Source organism: Microtus pennsylvanicus, chromosome 4 (assembly GCF_037038515.1).
Source record: "Microtus pennsylvanicus isolate mMicPen1 chromosome 4, mMicPen1.hap1, whole genome shotgun sequence".
In the NCBI taxonomy this organism is placed as follows: Eukaryota; Metazoa; Chordata; class Mammalia; order Rodentia; family Cricetidae; genus Microtus; species Microtus pennsylvanicus.
In genome coordinates, this window is record NC_134582.1 from 110,766,951 (window position 1) to 110,781,452 (window position 14,502).

At 40.3% G+C, this 14,502-nt stretch overlaps 1 protein-coding gene across 2 annotated transcripts in view; it reads left to right on the top strand.

The window, feature by feature from the left end:
* Positions 1-14,502, top strand: part of Sugct (succinyl-CoA:glutarate-CoA transferase) — a 661,530-nt gene that overhangs the window by 419,874 nt on the left and 227,154 nt on the right. The window lies entirely within an intron of this gene.

A 14,502-nucleotide genomic window follows, 5' to 3' on the forward strand; every position in this document is an offset into this window, starting at 1 on the left:
TTATTTAGCTTCTCTAGGATCACTAATTATAGGCTCAATGTCCTTTGTTTATGACTAGAAACCAAATATGAGTGAGTACATCCCATGCTCCTCTTTTTGGGTCTGGCTTACCTCACTCAGGATAGTGTTTTCTATTTCCATCCATTTGCATGCAAAATTCAAGAAGCCCTTGTTTTTTACTGCTGAGTAGTACTCTAATATGTATATATTCCATACTTTCTTCATCCATTCTTCCATTGAAGGACATCTAGGTTATTTCCAGGTTCTGGCTATTACAAACAATGCTGCTATGAACATCGTAGAGCATATACTTTTGTTGTATGATAAGGCCTCTCTTGGGTATATTCCCAAGAGTGGTATTGCTGGGAGGACCACCTTTTTAAAGACACTATTTTTAATGTGTGTGTGTGTGTATACACACATATTTACATTCTATTAATGCGACAGATTGTGAATAGTGCATATTCTATAATTATTTTGTGCTTCATAACAATCAATTGGAAGATTTGGCAGAGTCTGAAGTATCATGATAACTCTAATTCTTTGAGTCTTTTGTAGCAAGAACCATGCTCATTTTCTTACCCGTTCAGAGGCAATGTTTACTGTTGTACAACTATTGGTCCTGTTACTCTGATGCAGTAGTTGATTTTTTTCCTATCAGAAAATACACAAACAACTGAAGGAAGAAAGGTGTTCTTTTGTCTCATTGTTTAGGAAGGGATACAGTCCATTCTGTGGTGGTATGAGCATGTGACAGCTGGTCACATTGTCTTCACAGTCAGAAAGCAGAGAGATAAATTTGAGTCTTCCACTCTCTTTCTGTTTTTAATTCAGTCCTTGACCCTCATCCATAGAACAATATTTATATTTAAGGCAAATCTTTACTTCATAGTTAAATCCTTTTGAAACATCCACACAGACATACCCAGAGATTTATTGACACTGAAAATTAAAGATCACATCCGTCTTACTAGGAAATAAAGGGAATCATCAAAGAGATTAAAAAACTTGAAAAGACCTAGAACTGAACAGTGGCACATCCAGAACTTGAATCTAGGACTCATGTCATCATACAAAATAAATGTTACTGCCTGGGCTGTGGTGACGCACTCATTTAATCCCAGCACTCGGGAGGCAGAGGCAGAGGCAGAGGCAGAGGCAGAGGCAGAGGCAGAGGCAGAGGCAGAGGCAGAGGCAGAGGCAGAGGCAGAGGCAGAGGCAGAGGCAGGTGGATCTCTGTGAGTTCAAGGCTAGCCTTGTCTACAAAAGCTAATTCCAGGATAGACTTCAAAGCTACAGAGAAACCCTGTCTTTAAAAACCAAATAAATAAATAAATAAATAAATAAATAAATAAATATTACTGTATATTAAGCAATAGGTATTTATTTTAATCCACTACAGGATTTTTTTCTGTCTCATTTCTAGTACATAGGTATGTGTGTGTGTGTGTGTGTGTTTGTGTGTGTGTGTGTATGTGTGTGTGTGTGTGTGTGTGTGAGAGAGAGAGAGAGAGAGAGAGAGAGAGAGAGAGAGAGAGAGAGAGAGAGAGGGAGGGAGGGAGGGAGGGAGGGAGGGAGGGAGGGAGGGAGGGAGGGAGGGAAAGCTGTCTATTTTTATGTGTGTTGACATTGAAGTTCTACAGAGCATCCTTTATTGTTTCATCTTTGTTTAAAATAAAATTTCTGTATAAATGCGAATGCTTTTTCCACATTTATCCAAATGACAAGTAAAGGAGAATGCGTAGTTTCAGAGCGCCTGAAAAACTAGAACACACTTAGACTTCATCATTGGAGGCCAAAGGTCAAGACCATGTCTTTAGAATTCCCTTCTTTCTTGGGCTAAAGTTTTGCTGCAGTGTGGGAACTAGATAGATTAGCTGCATAGGTTCTGGTAGCTACCTCACTCAAGTACCTCAGTCTGTGCTCTGATGCTGACAAACCTTGACTTTGAAAGAATTTTTTGTTTCCTACCTTCTGCTTTCAGGGGTTCTGATTTTGTACTACATCATGAAACAGCATTTGTGTGGAGGCAATTTATAATCATTTTAGTTTTTATTCTTCATGGCATTTTGAACAAGTAACAAGCCCCTGCTGCTTAACTGTCTCCTTCCAAGCCTCTTTAATATTCTTCCTCAGGTCCCTTCTTAGCAGTTCCTCTCATCTATTCCATTCTCAAAATCTAGAAATCCATGAAAGTTTTATATTTGGATCTTGAGACCCAGTGGGAAACTTGTCAATTCTTAATAATTTCTGGTGTGTAATTTTGGTCTTAAGGAGAATGAATGATTAGGCACTTGTAAAAGAATCTCTCTCCACCCCCTCTCTCTCCCTTCTCCCCTGTCTCTCTTTCTCTCACCCACAACCAATCACTCTCTGTTTCCTATAGAACTTAGGATGTGATGACTGTGGGATCGATTCTGCCAGGGAAATGGTGATGCTAAGAGATTAGGAATATTTATTGAGATCTTGGAGAAAAGGTCCTGGTTTTCCTCTCTTGCTTCTTCTTCAACATGAGTTTTTTGATGCTATAGTGATAACATGCAGAAATTGTATTCCAATTTAAGTGATCTAAGGAAATTTACCTGTTTGCTTTAAATGATAAAAGTCCTTTGTAGCTACCCCTGAGAACAGAAACTGGAGCACACGTAGTGAAGGAATGATCTGGTCAATCCAGCAGGAGACTTTTTACAATGGAAAAGGCAAAATGCTGATATGGTACAGTGGCCTAGTCTTTGTTATAGCTCTTGGGGAAAGTATAAGCAAAGTTTGAAGGTTTAGAATATTAGAAAAACTATGGCAAAATCGAAGTTAAGGTTTTGGTTTACAAATGTCTCAATAGATTTCTGTCATAGTTATTATCTTTCAGTATATCCATTTTATGCTTCTGTGTAGACTATACACTATTTTTCCATTTTCCTTGGTTCCACGAAAAGATGCTAATTATCTTTGCTGTATTCTGGACACCTCTCTTCTGGAAATTTTTCTCTGGATACTACACTTGATATCAAACATGACCCAAACTAAACTCATGCTTTCTTTTTTTCTCTCTCTGTGTGTCTCAGAATAGTGGGTGTTAGAAACAAAGAGGTTACCTCGGAAGTAGCTCTCTCTGAGCCACCACAGGCAGCAAACTGATCATTAACCAACACAAAGAAAATTTTATTTATTTGTTTGAATTTAGCCTTTCTTCTTTGATCTTACAGCTAGTGCTTCTTCCAGCCCTTCATTATTTCCTGCGTGTTTGATGGCAATGTATCCATCAGGTCAATCCATTTCCCAGTCATGCCTTTATATTTTCTGGATGAATGCTCCCCACTTGAAATCCCAGCCTTCCCGCTTGTTTGTTCTACTCTCAGCAGTCATGTCCCTTCCTTCTACTGCCAGGACAGTGGTCACAGTCACATTATATGGCATCTAATTCCATCATCTGTACCTTTTGTCCTTTTCACAGGGATTCCCAGCTCAGCTGACTGTCCCTCCACCTTCACCTTTAGGATGTTGCTCAAGAGCCGCTTCCTCACTTCTCCTGTCTGCTCTGCTTGGGTAGCTGGTCTAGTCTCCTCCATCTCATAACTTTGTTTGCATCTCCCTATTTAGTACTTTCTGAGTACTTGCCCTTCCTGCTATCAATTCCTTTATTGCCCATTGACTACTCATCTACTAGCATGACATCTAGATGACCAAGAGCTTTGTGTGTAAGCCTACAATATAGTTTATTCCTAGTAAATGCAACTTCATCTTCTTCGTAGGAAGCTGTTTTAGTAATGCACAATTAGGAAAAAGCCTAATTGCTAATTCTTCGTATGAATCTTCTGCTTCAGAGGCAGTCTTTGATGGGTATTGCTGTTCAGACATTCATTCTGCACTTCCGTTTCTATTTCCTAGCCACTTACATTAGCTAGAAGACAAACTAGATAGACATGTATAAGGGATGGTGCATTATTCACCAGTACCTTTCTTCTGATTGTTTTCTTTTGTAAAGAAGAAAGAAGAAAAGAATGTTATATAGCTATTTCTATATATGCATCATAATATCATACTCATTCATTTAAAATATTTGAGTGTCAGCTATACTAATTATATAAATTATCAGAAATATCATTTATTTTTATTGTGTCTTCCAAAAGCAGAAGACTTAAAATCTTTCATTTGGAACTCTTGAGTAGCATTGATGGGTTTACAAGTTTTTGCAAATTCAGGCACGCTGGTGTTCCTAAATGGCAATGAAATCACCTTTAGTGCCCTGCATGTTTTACAGATTTTCATATTACTGTGTTATAAGGAGAGTTACGTTAAAGAAAAGGAATTACTAGAGAGTATTTTCAAAACCTGAGAGAATAAGCCAGTGAACAAGTGAGTGAGCATGGCAGTTTGAGTAGGAACCGCTCCCAGAGACTCAGGATTTGAACACTTGGTCACTAGGGAATGGCACTACTTCAGAGGAATTAGGAGGTGTGACCTTGTTGGAATAGATGTGGTCTTGGTGGAGGAAGTAAGTCACAGGGGTTGGGCTTGGAGATTTCAAATCCAGATCATCTTTGTCCAGCAAGTGCTCTTAACCATTGAGCTATATGTATCTCCAGCCTCTTCTGTGTTTCCTTACAAATTTAGAAACAAAAGATTGTCTAATGTCTACACTGTTTTTTCCTTTTGAAGTCTACAGACCGTGTTAAGGTTTAAACGATTAAATCTCATTATTATAACAAAATTCCCAAGGAAAGCAATGTAAGAGAGAGATAATTTATTTGAGACACAATTTCAGAAGATACAGTGCAATATCTTATGGAAGGCTTGGTGAAGGGTTCCGTCCATAATGCTGGAGCTTGTGGCTGCTGCTTCTCATACTTTGGTAGATTAAGAAACAGAATGGAGACTACCTGGCCTGAGCTAAAGAAAACTCTCAAAGCTCCAACTCAAATCTGCCAGCAGCGTTTCCCAGTCTAGCGATTCCACAAACTTCCACATTAAGGCCACTCTCTGAGAACTCAGTTCTCAAACATATGAGCCTGTGAGGGACATTTAATTCAAGCTATAATAAGGCTTCAGAGAATATATCATTGTCTTTTTAATACAATGATCATTTTTGATGCAGATCTTTCACAGAAGTTGATGGATCTATGCTGAAATGGACTAATGAGGATAAGAATTCTGAATATGGTAAAGATTGCTGACAATTAACTGACATGCAGACAAGTATTTTAATGAAGTCAGTTGTCAGTACATATGTCAAGTCGTTTGCCAGAAAAAATGATACCTTTAGCAGGTGCGCGTATGAAATCAGGCAATTGGCACTTGTCTTTGCAAATTAGAGGAGCCTCAGAGTTTGTCTGTACTATGAATCAAGCAAATGCCAGCAACTCAGAAGATCCAGGGGTTGCTAAATACAGACTGAGATCTGTATAAAGCTCACTTCTAGATGAGATGTAAAACAAGATTTTCTGTGTAATGTTTGGTTTTGCACAGATAAGCACACTTGTGCGTTGACAGGCTTTCTGCTTTCAGCATCGCTAGCCCTGAGTCACATCCTCATCAGACCTCTTTTCATTGTCTAGCATACTTGTGTTATTGTATTTTTCCAGCTTTTTCTCAGTTTGTCTTAGCTACGTTAGATGAATAGAATTCCTATATTCTCTTCTCATTATCACAGTAAATGTGAAATTTTACAAGGATTGTGTATATGGAATGGATTGAGTGTGGTTTGTCTCCACTGACTCCTGTTGAAGTTTAGTCTCCAAGGTAACCCAGTGGTGCTGGGAACCAGTGCTTTCTCCTAAATAACTGATTTGGTTATGGTAGTGGTTGTTATTAACTTAGCCTTCTATTTCCTTCTAACTTAAACTCAAGTACGTAGCTATAACATCACCAAGTAGACCAAGGTGGAAAAATACAGGGATTTTTTGTTCAAAACTGAAGAAACAAAAGAATTATTTTATTTCATTTTTTTTCTCTGTGATCAAAATACAAGATAGGCATATATGGGGTGTGAAGGGGAATGCCTTCTCTTGGGACACACGTGTGAAACTATAAAAAAAAACTTTTAAAATAGAGTTTCACTTCAAAGTTAAATTTAAAGTGTCATCTCTGCTGAACAAAGCCAGAATTAAAGTGAATAGAGTGGAAGTACCCAGCACAATGTGGTTTGCAAGAGAGATAAAACTTAACCAATACTACCCCATAGGGCAATAAATGATTCCCAATGCTGAGCCTCACAGATTACCACCTTTTGAGAATGGGGACCATGGAATCAGTTACCTGGCAGGGAAAGAATGAGAGCTAGTGTATAGTCCAGTGGATTTTCTCAGTGATGCTGCCATGTCTACCACAGCAACTGAATTTCATTTTCTCCTTGGGTAAAGTCCCAGACATTTAATATAAAGTTTGTTCCAAGCTGTGGACTCTGGTGTCAGGCTCAGGTGATTGTGACACAGCCCATTTCCTGGAACTGAGTTTAGGAAAGGGTCAAAGCGAGGAAACAGCCATACGTAGGATAGGGTTCAACAAGAAGGACCTCGCCACAAAAATCTGATGATCTGAGTTTGATCTCTGGTGGAAGGAGAGAAGTGACTGCTGAAAGTTATCCTCTGATCGTTGCATAGGCCTCATGGTGTTTGTGCATCTGTATTCACATGACACATGCACAATAATTCGTAAAATGATTTTAAAAATAAAATAAAATAATTTTCTAAAGCAAAGAGAGTTCATAAGATCAGATTTGAAAAACACATGTGAAAATACAAGATCAAGACAGCCACTATAACAAACAAATTGGAGGAATTATGCATGACTGATTGTAAATAATCCATCACTTTTTACATAATTTGAATAAAATTATTTGAGAAGTCACCAAAAAGGTATAAAGTTAGCAGTATCCAAATTAAATGGTAATAAGAGATTTTGAAGAAAATAAAAAAATAAGACTTACAGATAAATATGGCCAAGAACCATTAGAAATCTTGGCAAATGAAATTTTCATACAAATTAAGAGTTCAAAAAATTCTAATAAAAGTGTGAATAATAGGTCAGATATGGTTAAAGTTAATGAAATGGAAAGTTACACAGGATGGTGTAGAAAGGAAGAAATAACATAAAAGATGGAACTGGAGATTGAACTGAGAAATGAAAAAATATCTAATAGGAATCCCAGAAGGAGAGGGTGAAGAAAAGCCAAACTCCAACAGGTGATAACTGCTAAGAATTTTCTAGAATTGAAGAAAGTTCTGAGTTTTCAGCCAGGAAAAACATGGAGTCCTGATCAAATTAAATGAACAAAAGCCAATGCAAATAAATATGTACAAATATTTATTGAAGCTTCTATTATGGAAATATTTTACCACATTCAGTGTTTATTCAGTCCAGGTTTCTTTACTAGAGTCTGCCTGCATTACTGTCTTTCTCTGCCACTCCGATTTCCTATTAATGATTTTATGCCTGGTATTTAATAAGTTAAAGTGTAAGTGCTCTAAGTGGTCAGTTTGACTTTTTGAGACTAGAGAGAAATACACTTTTGAACCAGTAAATTAGAAATATTTTCTTTTATGATTTATTTTACTACTGTATCCATCACTAATTGATATATTTTACCAGTGGTTTACAAATATAGTCTTTCAAACTTTATTTTATATGTACGAATCAGTGACATTAATATATCTAATACCCAACTCTGTGATTTTCAATGTTCTCTCAAGATGTGATTGCTAATTGCTAATGTCTAGGTAGTAAAATTCACCAGTCAACTCAAGACTACTGAACCCTTGCCATGTTCACTTTGCCTAAGGGTTTATAGACTTATTTAATTGAATATAACAAAAGTGGTTTTTCCCCCTTCAAATTCTCTGGAATTGACTGTGAAATATTTTTGCTTTATTTGTTACATGAGACAAATTGAAGTATGATGTTCAACAGATCCCCCAAGGTGTGATGGACTAGCTAGCATGCACCCTGATAGGCTAAAATTGCAGTTATCTATTACTGAATTACATTAAAATGCTAATTTATCTTACTCATGAATCTAACATTTCAAGGAGAGCTTGATGAGGCTGGCTTCTTACTCTGCTTAGCATCATGGGATGACTCAAAAGCCAGGGGCGTAGCAACCTTGCCTGGATCACATGTAGGACTTGGGAGTCACTGAAGGTCTGAGCACACAGGAAGCATGTTGCTAGTTGTTATCAGGATTGTGGCTGTAGACCTACACTTAGGCTTTCCATATATCTGTTTAGATTCCTCAGAGGATGGTAGCTAGCTTCTAAGGCACGGAGGGCAGGGCCAGCTGTTATTTCTATTGCCTTTTGTCCCAGCCCAAGTCACTTGAATGTACATTTTCTCATCCAAGTCTCTAGAAGCGAATCCCTGAAATTGGAATTCAAAGACTGGGAAATTCTACATAGACACTGGAGCTACTACAGTACATATATGAAGCTTCCCCACAAAGGCAGATGCAGCCACAGTCAAGTAGACACCAATAGGGGCTTGGAAGAGAGGATGGATTAAGCTTTAAGTGCACAGCTTCTGGTTAATCTCAGCACCATGGATAAATCTGGGCACTTGGTCTGTGTTCTACCCTTGAGAAATCATGTGACCAGAATGGTAAAAGCTGAATTCAGTGCTCCAAGAAAATTTATTTTTTTCTGCTTCCAGTTGGGAGAGGACCCAGTCCCCAAGAATGATGAGAATTTCCTTCTTCTGACACCAGGAAACTGTTGAGTCTCACTGTATAAGGGTACTAAGCAGGGCAGTGAAGGTGGATGAGAGGTAATATGGGCCAGAACATGGCTAGGGCTGTGACCTCAGTGTAAAACTTAGGTCATTTGTGACTGTGGTACGAAGTTATAATGGGTAAAGAAGAGGAGATGGTGGGTTGCTTCAGAGATGTTCCCAGTAGAGCATAGGCTGGACTGGAGTGTAGCAGAAAACTTAGAGGAAAGAAAATCATCTCAGAGCCCCTCCACTGACGCTCATCATCCTATTCTCTCTGGCCCGATGAAACCATGGCCAAACAAAGATACCACGTTGAATCATGCTCCACTAAACATTAAAATAAAGTATGAAGTCTTAGTTGTGTTAACACTAGGATGGCTTAAAGTTTGAGGGATGACTGATCACTAAGTACTTAATTTTCTATGGCTTTTCCATGTTTGCCCAGGTCTTGCTTCCATCCCCTAAAGTATGCTACCTACCAGGAGGCCAACTTTCCCTTAGTTCTAATCGCAGTGTGTCCGTTTTCCTGATTAGATTGTAAGCTGAGGAAGACAGCATCTGCCATCTTAGTGGATCCCCTCTCAAGCGCTCTCAATATAGTGCTCAGCATAGGTTCTGTGCTAACAAATTGGCGAGGTTAAAAACAAACACAAAAGCAACACATAATACCCAGGAAAGACCACAGACTCTCAACCTGATTGGAACTCTCTTCAAATTCCAATTCTATGACAGACAGACAAAAAATGCATCAGAAAGTTGTCTCTGTATGGCTCTTGCTTGATTGCCCAGAAGAGACCAGCACAATGAGGAAGCTATGGAGAAATCATTTTGCTGTCTGAATACATATGCCCAGATTATAAATTACCCCTGATGCTTGCCTGCTAGAAGCTGCACTTCAGAAGCCTAGGAAACAATGCTTGCAACTTCTTAATGAACTTTTCTTGCAAACCTCTGATGCCTGACTTTTCCCAATAAACTCAGCAAGAAAGAAAATCAAACAATGAAACCAAAAAAGTAAAACTAGCCATGGGAAGTGAAGTAAATATTTATGAATGCTTCCATAAGCATGATATATGTTTATACTTCTAGTATGTTTTGATTTGTGTATCCTACCACCTCAAGATGTAACTTTCTAGCAGCTGGGAGTCTTATCTGGGAAACACTTTGTATTGTACTTTATTGTGTTTAATGACAGAGTTCTCTCTCTCTCTCTCTCTCTCTCTCTCTCTCTCTCTCTCTCTCTCTCTCTCTCTCTCTCTCTCTTTCTCTCTCACACACACACACACACACACACACACACACACACAAACACACACACACACACACACACACACACACACAGAGTTTAGCTACATGGGTAATTCATCAAGCGTTCTTATCTAAAATGCCGTGTTTTTTCCTTGGCTGCTGTATCAGTAGACTAGAAGCCTTAGCTACAGCTGTCCTGAGAGGCCATCTATAAAAGTGCAGGTGTTCAGCATTAGCAAACAGTTCTTATTATATGGATCAACTTTTGGCAGCTAGTAACGATGTTTCCTGAGATTGAAAAATGATTTTCTACCTTCGACAGTGGTTTCCCATTACTGGAATGCTGAATGAACCCCCCTCCCAAATTCCTCTCATCAAGTAGTCCCGAGACTGTTTTTGTTAGTTGTATACATTTCATGATTTGTATATTTTATTGTAGAATGTAAGGCTTTCTTTTAACTGTTGTGGTTAGGTTTCGGGCCTTTGCCAAATGAAGCAGACTATGAAGAATTAGGAAGTGTAATGCATCCTGGGGTCTGTTCCTGGTAAAGGGGCCTAGGGTCTGGCTGGCAGCCAAGGAAGGACCTGGGGCTAGAGGGGAGCTTTGCAAGGCTTTACAGTACTAGGGCATTTTTGTGTTCTAGTATTGGAGGCTTGGTTTGCATCATCAGATTTTAGCAAATATCCTTTTATCTCCAACTGCAAGGATTTCAAATACCTTTGTATGATGTGTTTCCCCTTATCTGAATGCCACAGGAAGGTAGAATTTGAGGCTATTATGTGTAGTGATTTCTATGACATTGAGAAATCCTATGTGCTCAGACCCTGCATGTATCTATGGATTACAGCAGCTGGCATACACTTAGCTTGTTAATTTCTTTTGTGTGTGTCTGCTTTCTTGAGAGAGGGATTCACTATGTAGCCCAGGCTGGCCTGGAAGTGACCATCTTTCTGCCTCCTTGTTAGGAGGGTTGGGATCACAGGCATGAGCTACACCTAGCTAGCTTGATTGTTCATCTCTAGGTCAAAAATCACAAAGCTTCCAATGGCAGGCATAGGGCAGAGTTGCTTTTCTTTTTGAACACTGGCAAAAAAAAAAAGAATGCAGCGTATTTGCAGTGGGTTGATGAAATTTGATTGAAATATTTGAGTTATTTTTTGTTTGCTTAGGCGTTTGCTGAGCCAATAGAAAAGAGTTCAAATGAATCCAACTCAAGGGAGACTGGCTCTGGTAAAATATTCTCCCACTTCCATGACACATCACCACCTTTTTGGAACCCTTAACTTCCCTCCCCCTCCCCTCCACCCCACCCCACAGGCCTTTTAGAATCTCTACAAGGCCGGTAAGCCCTGGTATTGAGAAAAGCCAAACAAACCAATGTCAAGATCTGAGTTAAGCTCTACTTTAGCAGGCTTGAATTACAGCCATGGAAGGGAAGTTCAGAACTGCTCCACGTGTAAAGGGTTCCCCTTTATCATCTTACGTCTCTCTCCTTCAGGTCTTCACAGGAGAATGCATTTCAGGTTTTTGTTCAGCATATGAAAGGCTCAGTTTCAAAGGCTGAGGTTTTCACATCCATGTCAATATCACAGGTTGAAATGTGACACGGGTACCTGGCTGCATACTTCCTTTAAACCTGAGCCAGTAATACTGCCAGACATCAGGGGAGGCCTTCTTTCATCTCCCACTTTAAAGTGCGGTGTGTTGATGGCACCCAGTTTCCAGGCTGCAGAGGTCATCCTGTAATGTAGTGCCATGATGGGAAGCCCATCAATCCTGTTTGATGTGCCTTTCCCTTCCTCGGGTTTTTACCCCCACTTTGTTTTGTAAAGTAAGTTTGGTAATAGTGATATTCTGTCTTCCCAATGTGTGATGATATGAAATCCCCTGACACTCATCAACTGGCTTTTTAGACACTGCACTTGCTTTTGTGGGGATTATACCGAAGCTATAATTATGACGGTGATAATAGAAGGAAGTACATTCTTATAGCAAGGTCTTTGGGTAATGCTCTTCCAAAGGGTAAGTGGTCAAATACTGACACACTAAACCTTGGGTCCCAGCCCTCTGTAACCTTTGAGTTAGGTGAAGGTGTCTTACATTCAGCAACTGGTATGAAACCCGTGTGGTTTCTTAGAACTGCATGTGCACAAATTGAGGGTAAAGAGAGAAATGGGTGGGAACAGTGTTGGCAGGGGATGGATGTGGTAAAATGCCTGCGACCTGTTTAGGGTCCTTGATAGAAAACGCAAAATCAAATGAAAGATTTAAACATTTTTATTTGTCTCTGTCCTAAAATGCAAAATCAAGGATGGATTGGGACTAAAGCCTATTGTTAGGAAAATGAAAAGGTCAAAGTTGTCTGGACATTGGGTCACTGAGTAAAAATAATGACTCAAAGTTCAATTTGGGCCACTGGTATATATATTTAAATGTTTGATCTTGTTTTCAATAGCTGGATTGGTTTTCTCTTTGTTTTGAATACCTCTTAGTATGCCCTTGTTCACAGAAAGTCAGGATTATACTGAAGGCTTCAGCTGGGCTCTAACCAGCAGCACTGTGTTAACCTCCTGTTGTCTGTGTGGGCTGGTTTCTTCTGAAAAGGAGAAACAGTAATACCAGGACTCAGGGCTTCAACTACAATGTTCCTGGTGACCACAGACGTTCTGCTCTTCCACCTTTCTGCAGACATTTGCATCACCAGCACGCTGGTAATGGATGTGAGCTCCTTGGCTAGGCATAGCCTTTGCTAATATTTTTGGGTATTATATGAGGTATAGGTCCCATATTAATATAACTCCTTTCCAAGGGAGTTAAAACCATGTTGATTTTAAATCATCGTCAAGACGAGGGTTCCCACAATAGACCCCAGAAACCCTGTCTCTATCATTGGCTCAGCTGCCACATTTCACAGTTACATAATTTCCCTGGCAGGATCACTTAAGAACACTAGGAAGGAGTGATAGTGTGAAGTCCCAGGCTCTTCTGAGTTGCCAGTGCTGGCTGCTAGGGAAGAGAAAGAGAGCCTGCTCTATCTTCACCTCTTATCGTAGGCCATTTCAACAGAACTCGATCATATTTAAAGAAGAGTTAAACAGCAACAAGGAAAACTAGCTCAAAAGATGCCTAAGCCTTCCTCTAGTCCATAGAGAAATTGACTTTTTCTCTTCCTTTCTGCATATCAAAATGTCAAATCTGACAGTCTATGCCAGCATCCTTACTAAGGTTTGTAAAACAGAAACATCTGTCTTTCTGGAAATACTGGGAAGCAAGGCAGCTTTCACCCTTCCTGCCAGTCTCCTCCCACAGGAAAGAGGCCATATCTGATTGCTTGATTGGGAAAAGTAAGTGGTCTGTCTCCCACCCCCACCCACTCCCACACCTCTGGTTGGCTCTTTTCAATCAGCTTGCTGGCAGGCTGCCGGCAGAGCATGTTCTTCCTGTCCTTCCGCCATGGGAGCACCTACAGTTCAGCGTGGTATAGATTGGAAGCCCGACTGTGACCTCTGTACTATACACGCACCCTGTTCCAGCTTTACTAGTAATGGAGTTGACTTGTTGATCCCCATCCGACTCCCACCTGTCCCCTGAGTTTCTTCACTTCCCTGAAGCACTGGGGATTTTCCTTCTACAGAGACATTGTCTTTCTACAGATGTTCATTTCCATACAGATGCCTCACAGAGTACAGGACAATGGCCCCATACAGGCTGGCTTTAGACCGGGGCACACAGATGCCAGGCACAGGAATCTGGCAAAGATTCTCTGGTCATTTCAGTGTGGATGTCTATATTGAGCTATATTGAGAGGTAGACCTCAGTCACCCCAGACTCTGACCCCCCACCCCTGCATTGATGAGGAGCAGATTTCAAGGAAGTCAGTCGGTTGGTTAAAATGAGAACTTCCCATATTCCCAGCTGGGGCTCAGACCCTGCATCTGAGTTCCAGATATGGACTCCCAACTGCCTCTACCCAGCAGCTCCTTCTGAACACTGAGCCTGGCTTCCCTTTCCAATTCCGTGACTATCAGCCCCAATGAGATTTTTGCCTTTCTTCTTCAGTGCTCGCCCAGTCTGTCATGCATGCCTTCAATCAAGGGTCTAGCAGTCAGTGAGCTGGAGTTTATTCCTCTTTCCCATATGTAATTCGGTAGCAAGAATTATCATTTTTTCATTAACACAAAATTCTAATTCTCTGCCGCCATCTCACATTACATCCTCCTGAAGCCTTCCTTAGCTTCTTTGCTCTTCTCCCATCTTTGCTCCTGTCTACTTTTAGAAAGCAGCCAAGCTCATAGAAATGGGATTGGAATGCCTGGTCATCCTTTGCTAAAAACCTGTCAATGACTGGCTCTACATTGTTGAAACGGCCAAAATGCCCTTCTACCTGTGTCCTGTGAGACCAGCCGCACTGGGCTCTGGCCTGTGTTTAGCTGGCTGGCACCGTTTCCTACTTTCCTCCCTGCCTGTACCATGAGGTGACTGCATTCCTTTTGTGTTTGGATGATGCTTTCCCACTCGGGACCTTTGCCTGGGACCACTCTTCTCCACTTCTTTGT